Source organism: Solea solea, chromosome 21 (genome assembly GCF_958295425.1).
Source record: "Solea solea chromosome 21, fSolSol10.1, whole genome shotgun sequence".
Lineage (NCBI taxonomy): Eukaryota > Metazoa > Chordata > Actinopteri > Pleuronectiformes > Soleidae > Solea > Solea solea.
In genome coordinates this window covers 1,660,787-1,675,425 of record NC_081154.1, presented here as the reverse complement: position 1 = coordinate 1,675,425, position 14,639 = coordinate 1,660,787, and positions in this window count along the sequence as shown.

Here is a 14,639-nt window from a genome sequence, read left to right as displayed (position 1 = left end):
CTGAGTGCCGTCTCACCGCGTTATCTTCAGTCCTGGGAGCAGATAACCTGCTAAACTGTGCAGCCACAGCTTCAAAGCTCTGAAATGATTTCATCAGGAGCTTTTCTCTCTGCCTCTGCCGCAGACCTGGAATGATGATACGCTTTGAGAGCAGACGTGAGTGTGGCCGTGATGTTTGGGGAGGTCATGTTTGTTTAGGCTGGGTGTCTGTTTGACTGGATCAGGCTCTGGATCATATGAGTGTAATTGTGTGGTGAGACTGATGATCTTACAAGGTTTCTAGGTTTTAAAGGGATAGTTTGGGGTTATATATAGGTATTGACACATTATCAACACTGATTTAGCCAACGCTGCCACCAAAGCCAGCTGGAGACATGGCAGCATTGCTGCGAGCAGGGAACCACTTAATAAAATCTGTGTCTGCTTCAATCTATGATCGCTTAAGAATATGTTTGTAGCTTTATCTCTCTGGCAAACACTGAAAAACTGACATTTGTGAGACTTTGTACACCGTTCACTCCTTGCACCAAAGTTCAACCCCTTGAGGCACCCAAGACCCTGAGAGTGCAGAATGCAGCCGCAACATCAACCATTCAGTTTCAATTCCCCCAGCCTCCACAGTGATGCCAGAGAAGCTCATTCAGAGGTGGAAGTTGAAGTCTTCTCAGACCAGGACCTCCAATAGACTTTCCCAGTGTACCTGCACTACCCGTTTGGGCTTACCAGGCCTGTCCAGGGGTTTCCCCTGCCATCTAAGCCCATCAGCGAGTGCAATGTGGCCAGGTCTTCCACGGGGCCCGGGCCAAACACAGCCTGAATTAGTAACGTGAGTAACCATGCTCCCCTATTCTGTGGACCCACCATGCACAGGCGAAACTGCTGGGGTTGGATAGTTTTGGGCCTCAACGGCCCAGAACTGGGCAGCAGAGGTTAGCTCTGTGGACCTGGAATGTTACCTCGCTGGAGGGGAAGGACCTGGAGCTGGTGTGGGAAGTGGAGCGCCATCAGTTGGAGATGGTGGGGCTTCGCTCCATGCACAGCCTCGGCTCAGGAGCCGTACTCCTGGATGGGGTTGGAGTATTTGGCCTTCTTGGAGACCCTGAATGGAGTCCTTCATAGGGCTTCAGTAGGGGACTCCATAATCCTGTTGGAGGACGTGAATGTGCACATGAGCAATGATGGCGATACCTGGAGGAATGGCCTCCCCGATCTGAACCCAAAGAAAATGCAGTTAAACATAGTAAGTACCAAGCATGAGGTTTATAGCGATTGCTAATTTGCAGCTCTAGTCCCTTGTTTGGCTTTTATATGAAAAATACATTATTTTTAAAAGAAAAAACAGTACCTCATTATAACCAAAAATAACTCAACTATCTCTTTAAGTCGTCCACTCCACTGAGTTTGCAGCTTAAATAATCAAACAGAGGACTGGACTGCACCTCGACCGAGTTAGGACTCTGAAAAAGATCCTTCACAAATGCCATGTCGGAGACCAATGTTCTCATTAGTCATTTTTATTTTGTCGTTGGGCTCCGCAACTACCTATCACATGCTGCGTGTGTGTCTTCTATATTTACTCCTACATCCAGCTCTCGATATATATCATCCTCCTCGGTGGAATTCCACAGCAGAGAAGCAAAGTGACCAGAATGATTATAGGGCCAGTCTTTAGTGCATGAATGACATCATGACTGAAGATCATGGAATTGGAAGTTCTCTTTACATGGAGCACTAAATGGCGCTGTAGCTGTAGCATGGAAGCCAAGATCCTTGGATAAATGTTTGGATTAGATGCGGAGGAAAAATGGACGATCATCGAAGGGAAAGAAACACAAACTGTGTGTGTCCGTGGTTCTCCGTTGTCATGATATATTCATATGAAGCCATATTTCTTATTTTCATAAAACACTAAAGAGTATAATCACTCAGAAACACTTCATATTATTATACTCTCAATCAATTATTAATGTCAAATAATTCCAAAGAAAATACAGAGCCAATTACCACCTTCAATTTAATCAATTTATACCAGGTTTTAGACATGTATTAGTGATATATATATATATATATCACTAATACATGTCTATCACTAATATATATATATATATATTCATCTTCTCATGTCAAAACAAACTCTTACTTGCAAATGTTCAAGTGTTTTTTTCTGAATCATTATTCACAACTAGTTACTTTGTTGGATAATTATATGTAATTTACTACTGCTAATAATCAAAAAGTGTTGTGTATGTTTTTTGCTGACTCATCATTTGTTAATAATCTATCTGTCATATCTAGAAAGTTGTGTTAAGTATGTTTAGTTTTGCCTTCTATTTTTTGTCTTGTGACTTCCTGTTTTATTTTGACATCTCTCTTTCCTCTTGTTTTAGCTAACTTGCCCTTCCCCTGTAGTTTTCCCCCAGTCTGATTATCTTCCCCGCCCTGATTGTTTCCACCTGTTCCCCATTACTTTGAGTTCACATATAGCCTGTGCTTCCCTTTGCCCTGTGCCAGTTCGTCTTGTCTGTCATGCCAGAGAACCCACGCCAATCCATGCCACGTCAATTGTTTGTAAGGTTTTTGCTTTTCTTAGTTGCTACTTTGTTTTGTCCCTTTTTGAGCCATCAGAGTTTTTTCCTCGTGAAGAGTGATTTTGATTTGGCACCTTGCCCAGACCTTTTGTCTCCTCCCAGTGAGTGATTATAATTTGTTACTTTTGCCTTTTTCTTATCTAGTGATTCCTCGGTAGAGTGATTTTCTGTTGATACTTTTCCTCCTTTTGAGAGTGATTTTTATTTGTTACTTTGTCCAATAAATTGGAATATTTTTGGAAGTTGTCTCTGAGTCGTGCTATTGGGTTCAAGTCCTTGTTCGGTTGTGACATTACGAACTGGCCAGCATGAACCCAGCCGACTCAGAACAACTGACAGCGGCTGTTCGCTCCCAGAACACCCGCCTGACTCAGCAGGAGGAGCACATGGCCTCTCTGCACAGTGGTGTGAAGGGAGTGGCTAAAAGTCAGGAGGAGTTCAAAGCCTCTATAACAACCCAAGTTAACCTCCTGGCAAACCAAGTACATCAAGTCCTTGCTCATCTCACGTCTTCCTCAGACACCATGACCACACCATCTCCGGCGGATGCCAGAGCTTCATTGATCTCAGCTCCCCATGCCACGACTCTTCGCCTTTCCCCCCCAGAAAAGTTTTCTGGTGAGTCAGGAGGATGTCGGGCGTTTATTGTGGACTGTGATATGCATTATGAACACTTGCCCTCAGCCTTTCCTACGGAACGATCGAAGGTGGCATTCATGATCTCCCACCTCACCGGGAGGGCGAGGGCATGGGCTACGGCTGAATGGTCTCGGGATTCAATGATCTGCGGATCCCTCAAGGAGTTCAAACAGGCTCTGCGGAAGGCTTTCGATCCCCTCTCATCCGACAGAGAGAAAGCACGTGAGTTGAGCAACATCAAACAAAATAGAGACTCTGTTTGTGACTATGCTATCCGCTTTCGCACCCTAGCCACGGATAGCGGATGGAATGCCACGGCCCTGTATGATGTTTTTCTCAAGGGACTTTCAGATCAAATTCAAGACTTGTTAGTGCCCCTAGATTTGCCTTCTGATCTAGACTCAGTAATGACTCTGGCCATAAGAACAGACAACCGCTTACAGGAGCTACAACGAAGCCGAATGGCCTCTGCAGCTGGTCGTCATCAGGGTCGCGCTGCGGTCACTACACCCAGTTGGCGGAGCTCCTCACGTGCTCCATCACCCATTACCCGGAGGGAGAGGCCATCCGAGGAGGTGGAGGAGCCCATGCAGCTGGGGCGAACCAAACTGTCCACAGAGGAGCGCCGTCGTCGCCTGCAGGAAGGCAGGTGCTTCTATTGCGGACAGCAAGGGCATCTGCTAGCAGCGTGTCCGGCAAAAGGCACAGGCTCACCAGTCAACAGGGGGGTACTGGGGAGACGTTTCTCCTCCACGGAATTCCCTCCTCGAGCTTTAACCCAGACTAAGGTGAGGCATCACAACACCACACTTAGTTTGGAGACTCTCATTGACTCGGGGGCTGATGAAAGTCTCATGGACTGGGATTTTGCCATGAGACTCAAGCTAAAAACAGAACAATTATCTCAGCCTATAGAGGCCAGCGCTCTCGATGGCAGTCTGATTTTTCGAGTGACACACAAGACTGAACTGCTCACAGTTATCATTGATAACCACTATGAACTTATGCAATTTCATTTATATAACTCTGCCCAGTATCCTCTCATTTTGGGTTTTCCCTGGCTGAAGAAACATAACCCGCACATTGACTGGAGTACTGGGAGGGTCTTGAACTGGGCAGAGGAATGTAAAACCAAGTGCTTAAAGTCTTGTCATAATGTGAAAACTAGTGATAACATTGCCTCTGTTCATGTCACAGACTCTGAAACTCCTGACCTGACTTCAGTCCCAAGATGTTACCACGAGTTGAGTGAGGTATTTAGTAAAAAGAAGGCAACCTCCCTTCCTCCCCACAGGCCTTATGATTGCCCCATTGATTTGATCCCGGGGTCCCCTATTCCTAAGGGTAGACTATATTCCATCTCTGGCCCCGAAAAGAAGGCTATGACCGAATATATTGAGTCCTCGTTAAAGGCTGGTCTTATCCGCCCCTCTTCATCTCCAGCGGGGGCAGGGTTCTTTTTTGTGGGAAAGAAAGATGGGACACTTCGACCATGTATAGACTATGCACCACTTAATGACATAACTGTTAAGAATCGGTACCCTCTGCCACTAATGTCATCAGCTTTTGATCAGCTTCAGCAAGCTAAGGTTTTCACTAAATTAGACCTCAGAAATGCCTATCATCTGGTTAGGATCAGAGAGGGGGATGAATGGAAAACAGGCTTTAACACTCCTAGTGGTCATTACGAGTACCTAGTCATGCCGTTTGGGTTGACCAATGCTCCTGCTGTCTTCCAAGCAATGATCAATGATGTACTGAGAGACTTCCTGAACCACTTTGTGTTCGTGTATTTAGATGACATATTGATCTTCTCCCCAGATTTAGACTCTCATGTGCATCATGTACGGCAGGTTCTCCAGCGACTGCTGGAGAACCAATTATATGTCAAGACAGAAAAGAGCGAATTCCATGCCGACACTGTATCCTTCCTTGGCTTTATCATAGCCCCTGGAAAGGTGCAAATGGATCCGGCTAAAGTTAGCGCTGTGGCTCAGTGGCCAACACCTGATAGCCGCAAAAAGGTTCAACAATTCTTAGGATTTGCTAACTTTTACAGGAGGTTTATCCGAAACTTCAGTGCCACAGCTGCACCTCTACATGCACTTACCTCTCCTCAGTCTCCCTTTTTGTGGTCCCCTCAAGCTGAGGAGGCCTTCCAGCAGCTCAAAGTGCGATTCACTACTGCCCCCATTCTCACAGTTCCTGATCCCAGCCGGCAGTTTGTGGTGGAGGTGGATGCCTCCAATAATGGAGTGGGGGCAGTACTCTCCCAGCACTCTGAGAAGGACAACAAGCTTCATCCCTGCGCCTTCCTGTCTCATAAACTCTCGCCGGCAGAGAGAAACTACGATGTTGGGAACCGTGAGTTATTAGCAGTGAAAAAAGCTTTGGAAGAGTGGAGACATTGGTTAGAGGGCGCACAGCACCCATTCATTGTATGGACAGATCATAAGAATCTGGAATATATTCGCAAAGCAAAGAGACTGAACTCTCGCCAAGCCAGATGGACATTTTTTTTTAACAGATTTAACTTTGTTTTGTCTTATAGGCCGGGGTCCCAGAACACCAAGCCTGATGCCTTGTCCCGTCTGTTTGACCCCGAGCCTACTGCCAAGGAACCGGAGCCCATCCTACCACTGAACCGTGTGGTAGGAGCGGTGAGTTGGCAGATAGAATCTCAGGTGAAGCAGGCTAATGGTGAGAATCCGACACCTAGTGGTTGTCCGGAGAATCGCTTGTTTGTCCCTGTTGTTATGCGTCCACAGGTGATCCATTGGGCTCACACCGGACTGCTCACCTGCCATCCAGGAGTTAAGAGGACCATGTACGTAATTTCCCAGAGGTTTTGGTGGCCCTCCATGGAGAGGGAGGTTCGGGAGTATGTGGAGGCGTGTTCCATCTGTGCCCGCAACAAGACCTCCTCCAGAGCGCAGATGGGGTTGCTGCAGCCACTCCCTGTTCCCACTCGTCCATGGGCTGAGATCTCACTCGACTTCGTCACGGGGCTCCCGGTCTCTGAAGGAAACACCACTGTGCTCACAGTGGTAGACAGGTTTTCTAAAATGACTCATTTCATAGCATTACCCAAGCTTCCATCTGCCAAAGAAACGGCAGAGATTATGATGACTCAAGTTTTTCGTATTCATGGTTTTCCCAAAGACATTGTTTCAGACCGGGGGCCCCAGTTCATATCCAGGTTCTGGAAAGAGTTCTGCAAGCTCATCGGAGCCACCGTCAGCCTCACCTCTGGTTATCACCCAGAAGCCAACGGCCAGACGGAACGTCTCAACCAGGAGTTAGAGACCTGTCTTCGATGCCTGGTGTCGCAGAATCCGGCTTCCTGGAGCAAGAAGCTGGTGTGGGTGGAATATGCCCACAACTCTCTTCTCACCTCGGCAACTGGCATGTCTCCATTCCAGTGCGTCTTCGGCTACCAGCCCCCTGTCTTCTCCGAGACAGAAAAGGAGATCATCGTCCCGTCGGCCCATGCCATGGTCCGGCGATGCCACCGCATCTGGGCAGCCGCCCGTAAGGCACTCCTACGCAGTGTGGACCGCATGAAGAGGGCTGCTGATCGGAGGCGCCTACCTGCTCCTGTATACAAGCCTGGCCAGAGGGTCTGGCTCTCTACGCGGGATTTGCCTCTCCAAGTCGCCTCCAGGAAGTTGGCTCCACGGTTCGTGGGGCCTTTCCCAGTGTCCAAGGTCATCGGCCCTTCCGCTGTCCGTCTGCGTTTGCCCCGGTCCATGAGAGTCCACCCCACCTTCCACGTCAGCCGGGTGAAACCGGTTAAGGAAAGCCTCATGGTGCCCGCGGCCGTACCCCCTCCACCTCCCCAGATGGTCGACGGCGGTCCTGTCTACTCAGTCAAGGCTCTGCTGGCGGTGCGCAACAGGGGCCGGGGCAGGCAGTTCCTGGTGGATTGGGAGGGCTACGGTCCAGAGGAACGATCATGGGTTCCTGCCAGCTTTATTGTGGATCCTGACCTCATCACAGACTTTTACAGACGCCACCCTCAGTTATCTGGGCCGTCAGGAGCCGTCCCTAGAGGGGGGGGTACTGTCATATCTAGAAAGTTGTGTTAAGTATGTTTAGTTTTGCCTTCTATTTTTTGTCTTGTGACTTCCTGTTTTATTTTGACATCTCTCTTTCCTCTTGTTTTAGCTAACTTGCCCTTCCCCTGTAGTTTTCCCCCAGTCTGATTATCTTCCCCGCCCTGATTGTTTCCACCTGTTCCCCATTACTTTGAGTTCACATATAGCCTGTGCTTCCCTTTGCCCTGTGCCAGTTCGTCTTGTCTGTCATGCCAGAGAACCCACGCCAATCCATGCCACGTCAATTGTTTGTAAGGTTTTTGCTTTTCTTAGTTGCTACTTTGTTTTGTCCCTTTTTGAGCCATCAGAGTTTTTTCCTCGTGAAGAGTGATTTTGATTTGGCACCTTGCCCAGACCTTTTGTCTCCTCCCAGTGAGTGATTATAATTTGTTACTTTTGCCTTTTTCTTATCTAGTGATTCCTCGGTAGAGTGATTTTCTGTTGATACTTTTCCTCCTTTTGAGAGTGATTTTTATTTGTTACTTTGTCCAATAAATTGGAATATTTTTGGAAGTTGTCTCTGAGTCGTGCTATTGGGTTCAAGTCCTTGTTCGGTTGTGACACTATCTTTCAATGATAATTATCTGTTAATAAAATAACAATTCAACTACTGCTCATAAGAATGATAATAATGATGTACAATTCCTACAATAATTGCCTATAATGTTATCCACATAGACCATATACTTTTTTTATTAAAAATGTATTATTATTTTTCTCATATCAACAAAATTCAAGTTCCATTTCTGTCTTCACTACAAGAAAAACAAGAAAATAAAAAGAAACTTAATTATTAATTTTGAACAAAGACGTATTGACGAAAAGCAAAAGCAGTCCACAGATTATTTTTTTAACTGTACACTCTCTCCTGAATATAAATGTGTTGATAGATTACATTTACATTTATTTATATTCTCAAATGATTCCAGAGGTGATGCCTGGAAAACTGATCTGATTATCTTGGCTCTGGAGGCTGGAGAACGTCTGGTGTGTGTGTGTGTGATGGTTCCAATCATCACGTTGTACCGCGGTGGTCTTATTACCATGTGTTACATCTGCGTGATAAACCTATCAAAGACCAATGATTGCTCACTTCTGTGGAGCAAGCACGGAGTAGATGCCTCGATAGTTCTGCTGGTATTTGAAGGGACTGACGTCGACGGTGTTTGTTCCTCGTCTGTTTGTTCCTCGTCCGACTTGTTATTGTCACAGTTAACAGGAGAGAAATAGTTTCAGAGGAATAATAATAGTGCTGGAAACACATGTAAGCATTAGCAGATTGAGTGTATATAAATATTTGTACCTGTGTTACATTTGTATAGTCTTGTATCAAGTACATAAAAGGGATACTTGAGTATGTTACCAGAAAATGACTTTGATAGAAGTTGAAGTCACTTTTTTATAATATTATATATACATTACATATACGTAAGTATATATGTGTCCTTGAGCAAAGACACTTAACCCCATGTTGCAGCGTGTGAATGGATGAAAAGTGTAGTGTAAAGCAGCTCATCAAGACTAGAAAAGCTCTATATGAATACAGACCAACTCTTCTTCTTCTGATTTTATATGGTACTAACGAAGATAGTTAGAGGAAATGTAGTGGAGTAAAAGTAAAAGTTGCTAGAAATATAAATAAAGTACAGAGAAACAAAAAGTCCAAAACTGAATAAATGTCAAGCAAAAGTGGACGAATGGAGACCACATATGGTTCGTCATGTTCCTCAAAGATGAAAGTTGATTATTCAGAAATGAAATACTGTATTGTGTTTGTGTTTTTTATATATATATATAAGCCTGGATTTTCTTGTATTTCACAACGACTCCTAAACGCCGGCTGATTTGTAACATTTGGCCTCGGGCACTTTCTTCTCCTGATCTCACCGTGAAAAGAGACGTCAGATGTCAGGAGATAAAAGCTGATTTCCTTCCATGTTGTTTTGTCTGGATACTCAATACTGTATAACACACCTGAGGCCTTATCTGCTCCTGTATTGTTACTCTGCAGAGCTTGGATATTGGCCCGAAAAACGCTGCGGGAGCATGTGATATGTCAGCACAGCTCACTGTGGATTTCCCCTGATGATTACACCGAGAAGACTACGTTCATAATGATCTGGATTAGAGTCAAAATAAAGGTCTGAGTTGCCAAAACTAGAATTAGTTCATTTGTTTCTCCCCCTCTTATAACCTCAAGGTTTATTTTCTTCACTGTTTTTAGCTGGAAAAGTCTTAAAACTGCTCTTTTTGCATTTGAGAGTTTTATTAGAGACCATTTCAACACCGAGCGTAACTTTGCACAAGCATCACGGTAATTACGTGACGGTTTGTGCTATGGGAAACATTCCAACGGTTTCTGAAAGCGGAGAAGTTGCATGCCAAACACCAACATGTGTTTATTGCGATAATTTCACTTACGCTGTTGCAGGAAGTCGGCAAATCAGCGTGTTTGTCACCAGAGAGGAGCGAGTTGGAAAAACACCTGTAGACCACGTAAGTTTCTTTTTTGAGAGGCCTGTTTTTGGACATTGAGACAAAAACTCGGGGGGGGGGGGTTTACATGTTGAAATTTCAAATTTAACGTGCAAAATCTGGTGTTCATGCAACAGTAACACAGTAAATTGTAAATAACTACCAGATGAAGGTTATTCTGGAAAAATGGGCAAAAAAGCACTTACTCATGGGACATCTCGTTCTTTCTTTTTATTGTTGTTCCTTTCATGAAAGTACAATACAGTGCAATGTGACACAAATGCTTAGTTACACTTTTCATGATTAGAAAGGAGAAGAATATAATTCTCTATAATTCTTATTTATGTCTGCCCCTGACTTAAACTCAAAGACTCTTAGATGGTCTATCACTTCAAACAAAACAACCCATAAGTATTCCTAATCAAGACCAAAACAACTCAAAATTCAAACATCCAGTCAAATTTCCAATGCATATCTTATCATATGTTTGTTAAAGGGTTAACCACAATGCACTGCAGTAAGAGTGTATATATGATAAGACAGGTATGCATCAGGCGGGCACTCACATGGACCTTACCTTTCTAATGACTCAGTGTTTAAAGTAGTAAACACTCAAATCAACATTGTTCTTATGTCACACAGTGAGGCAGACGCTCCTGCACAGACACGCCAGCCATTTAACTTTACGTGTTTTCCTTTTACTCCTTACTCCTCAGTCTGCAAACTTTTTTTTTTTTTTGCCTCGTAGCCACACCCATTTGATAATGTACAGTTGCTGCTGTCGTGCCCTATACTTACCCAGCTCACCGCAGAGCTCTGCCCTGCACTTATGGCTGAGAGTATGGTCCCCGACACTGGCTTTCACACAACACACACTCACAACTCTGCACACAGATGCTGCCACTGTCGTCGGGTTTGTGTTTATGTGCATTGTTTTTGGTAAATCGTGTTTAAAATATGTCAGGGTTTGTTGCCTCCGTGACATATTTGGTGCGGGGAACAAAATTCCTGCAATATTTTCGAAGGAAGCTGCCAATCATGTCTTTTTCCTTCCTGTTTTCTTTTCATTGGAGCAGCTTATACCCCAGATTGTGTAGGTAAAACATGTTTATCTTATACATTAGAGATTGTATTCAAGCAGGAAAAACACACAGAGTGACCTAAAAACTGTTTTTAGTGAATAATAATGCAGATTTTAAACATGCAAATGTGAATTATTGTCATTTATAATTTATAAAAGTCTTATTATTGTTTTGTTTGTTAAAGTTCTTCATTTTATTTGACTGATAAATTGTTGAAATATTTGATAGTTGCTGAATTGATATTTTCAGTGTTTTGTGAGACATATCGTATCGGCTCACTCCTTGCACCAAACCCCATAGAGAAAATCAGTGATTTTACAACACAGCACATAGCAGCTGTTGGTCCACTGCTGCCTCCATTAGTAAGTTCAAATATGTCATTTTGTGACTTTGGTGTTTGAAATCCTTTATTTAGATTAACCTCAGTGGCACAAACTGACCACATGAGGCAGCAGAAGGCTGGCAGCTCCTGTGTTCCTGCAAGCTAAAAACGCTGATTTTTTTTATGGACTTTGGTGTAGGAGAGAAAGTGCAATTTCCTCTCAGAAAAGGGCTGTCAAATTTGAAAATAATTAACAAAAACATTCTTATTCACTGGTAGACTTAAGCAGGAGTAGATTTGTTAAAGGTGTAATGCACACATTTTCAGTATAGCAGCGTTTACCAAACTTTCCACTCTAAAAAGAACAGATTATTAAGAAATTATAGATTTAATCAGGTGTAGAGTCTAGTAGGTGATCCTCTTGTTGTTTGTATGTTTTCAGTCAGGATGATTATTCATCATGCCTCACAAATGTTCGCAGCTATGACGGCAAACACAGAACAAACAGGCGGACGGTCCCATTAGTCTCCATGGAGAAATAGAGCTTTTATTTTTAAAAGCTTCACCTGAACTTTAGGTTGAATCTGACAGAATCCTTTTATTTGCCTGCAGGGGTTTGGTGACAAACGTGTGTGTTTGTGTGTGTGTGTGTGTGTGTGTGTGTTCGTGTGAGAGAGACACACATTCCATCCAGGTGAGTATAGCAAGAGTCCATGTGAAGAGCAGCTCTTTGTCATCATTGTATCCTCAGTGTTCCACTTCAACACTGAGACAAAGCTCCGTGTTTCCGCCGCTGCAGTGACGCTGGTCTGGTGTATTCACTCTAACCTGAGAGGGGAGAGCAGCTATTGTGAGAAACCCGCACAAAAAAACAACTAGAAAACCTTTTGTAAGAGATATTCTGTTCTACACGTCTGTGGAAACACGTGACATGATTCATTTTACAAACTGTTTGCTTTGGTTTTTGCTTTCCCTGTAGTTTTTCCTCAACTTTTATTTACATTTACTTCATTTTTCTTGTCCAGTTTTTCAACTAAAGGCCCAGTGTGCAAGAATTAGTGCACTCTAGTGGTGAGATTGCAGATTGCAACAAACAGGAGACTCCTCCTCCTTCGCTCACCTCTTTTTTTCCCAAGTGCGTCAAGCAACTACGGTGGCCTTCACAAACCAAACACGTGCCATGTTTATTACGTGTATGTTGCAGAGTCATTTTTATGCAATTTGTGTTATTGCAACATTATTTACCACGTATTTCTGCCGGACAAAAGGAGGCGGAGCTACATGATTCTAGAGCCATGCCTTACAACCATGCCTGAAGTTACTCAGATTAGCTAAAGTAGTAGAAATGGTGTAGAAACATGAGTGTCATTGGTGAAACTTGGATCCTAGTTGGTTGTCACGACACTATTTCATGTGATTTTCCAGTTGAAAAACCTGCGCGCTTGACAAGTGCAAGCCCCAAGAAAGCTAGTTTTATTATTATTATGCATTTATACACTTATACAAACCTTCTTAGAGGTCGTATATTCAAAATCTGCCAACATAAATCCTTTAATACCATAAGATCTATGTACTTTGCCAACAATTTCACATTGCGTTCAGTACCACATCAGCTGGATCTCGTGTGATGACAGCGAGCGATCCTGAGACTTTTTAGGATGCCGGAATGAACGTGTGAAACAGATCCCGTCTTTGAAGGCGCCGTGGGTCATCACAGGGACTTTACCCCGGGATTACAGAGCACAACAGTCACGGCTGAGCTTTGTGCAGCTGTCTGCCTTCCCACAGACACACACCTTACACAGGTGGGCAGGAATTCAACGCTGAGTATGTCACTCACTGGCACAGGTCTGTGTGTGTGTATGTGTGTGTGTGTGTGTGTGTAAACTGACTTTCCAAACATAAGACAGTCATTAAACTGTCATTCAGGATTAGCCAGGTTCTGTGCGTGTAAATCAGGCTAATATTGGCCCCAAAGGCAGGAGAAGGAAGGTGTGCTTTATTTTGTCCACAGATACAATAAAAACAACCACTTTAAATATTTTCTCTGCACGTTATTCACAAATTTGTAGTCGCTTTGGTTTTGAGAGTGTCATGGTTGCAAACAAAAAACACGCTCAGGGGGATTCAAACATGTCAAAATGTAAAATGTAGTTGGACGTGGTCTTTTGTCATCTGTTTTATTTTCAAGAAAACACACGTTGCCATAAAAACAGCCCTATGTCATAGCTAGCCGCAGTTAGCTTTTAGCTAACTTTGATAAATCAATACATTCTTAGCTGCAAATGCAAGAAATATTGCGGTAAGGTTTGGTAAAAGTCATGTTTCTTGTGTACGTGTTCCACCTAAATGTAAAACATCGTCTGTAAAAGGAAAAATAAAGGCGAACACTTATGTGCAGCTAATGCTAATTAGCTTAGCAAAGAATGTTCACCCTGTCCTAGTTGTCAGAAAGTCAGAAATGCAAACATATGAGCTAGCCATTGTTAACAAGGTAGTTAGTCGCTCTAAGAAGGTGTAGCAACATTAAGAGCACTGTTTTACGACTTATTTTTGTGAAACAAATACGTCAGAAGGCCTATTAACAGTAAATCGTGGGGCTGGTGAGGTTGCTCTGGGTTGGAAATCCAAGTTCAAAGAGTGTTCAAGCTCGGAAATTCAAAGTTCCATTTCAGTCTTTGGCTTTATTCTATATTGGATAACTGCCTTTAAATCTCATATTAAAATATTAATAAATATATATAAACGCAAACGTATAAATGTTAAAATGGTATTCAACCTCGGAAATCCAGAGTTCCATTTAAATTTCAATATGGTGCTGATAAATACCTTGAAATCTCATGTTTAAATGTTCAATTACAACTGGGAGTGTCAGCCTGTTTGAGTTGAGAAGTCAGAAATGCAAACGTATCTCGAGCTAGCCATTCTTAGCAATACCAATCGATAACAATACTCTACATGGTATTTCGCGCACACAAGAAGTGTACCAACATGGTCTATGGTGAAACAATCAAACAGCGCTATGTGTACGACTGGTTTACTGTGAAACTAATACGTTAGAAGGCCTATTATATGGTGATAACCATCTTGGAATCACATGTCGGGGCTGAAAATCCGAGTTCAAATGGCGTTTAACCCCTTTAATTTCCATTTAAATGTTTGACTTTATTCAATATGGGGTGGATAAATACCTTTAAATCACATATTTAAATGTCCATTTACACTGGTAGTGTCAATGTGTTCTAGTTGAGAAGTCAGACACGCAAACGTATCTCAAGCTAGCTTTTCTTAACCATTCTTAGCCATTGTTAGCAATACCAGTCGATAACAATACTCAATACTCAAACACCAACATGGTCGACAGTAAAAAAAAAGAAAAAAAACAGGGCAGGGTTGGAAATCCGATTTCAAATAGGGTTTAACCTTGTAAAAATTC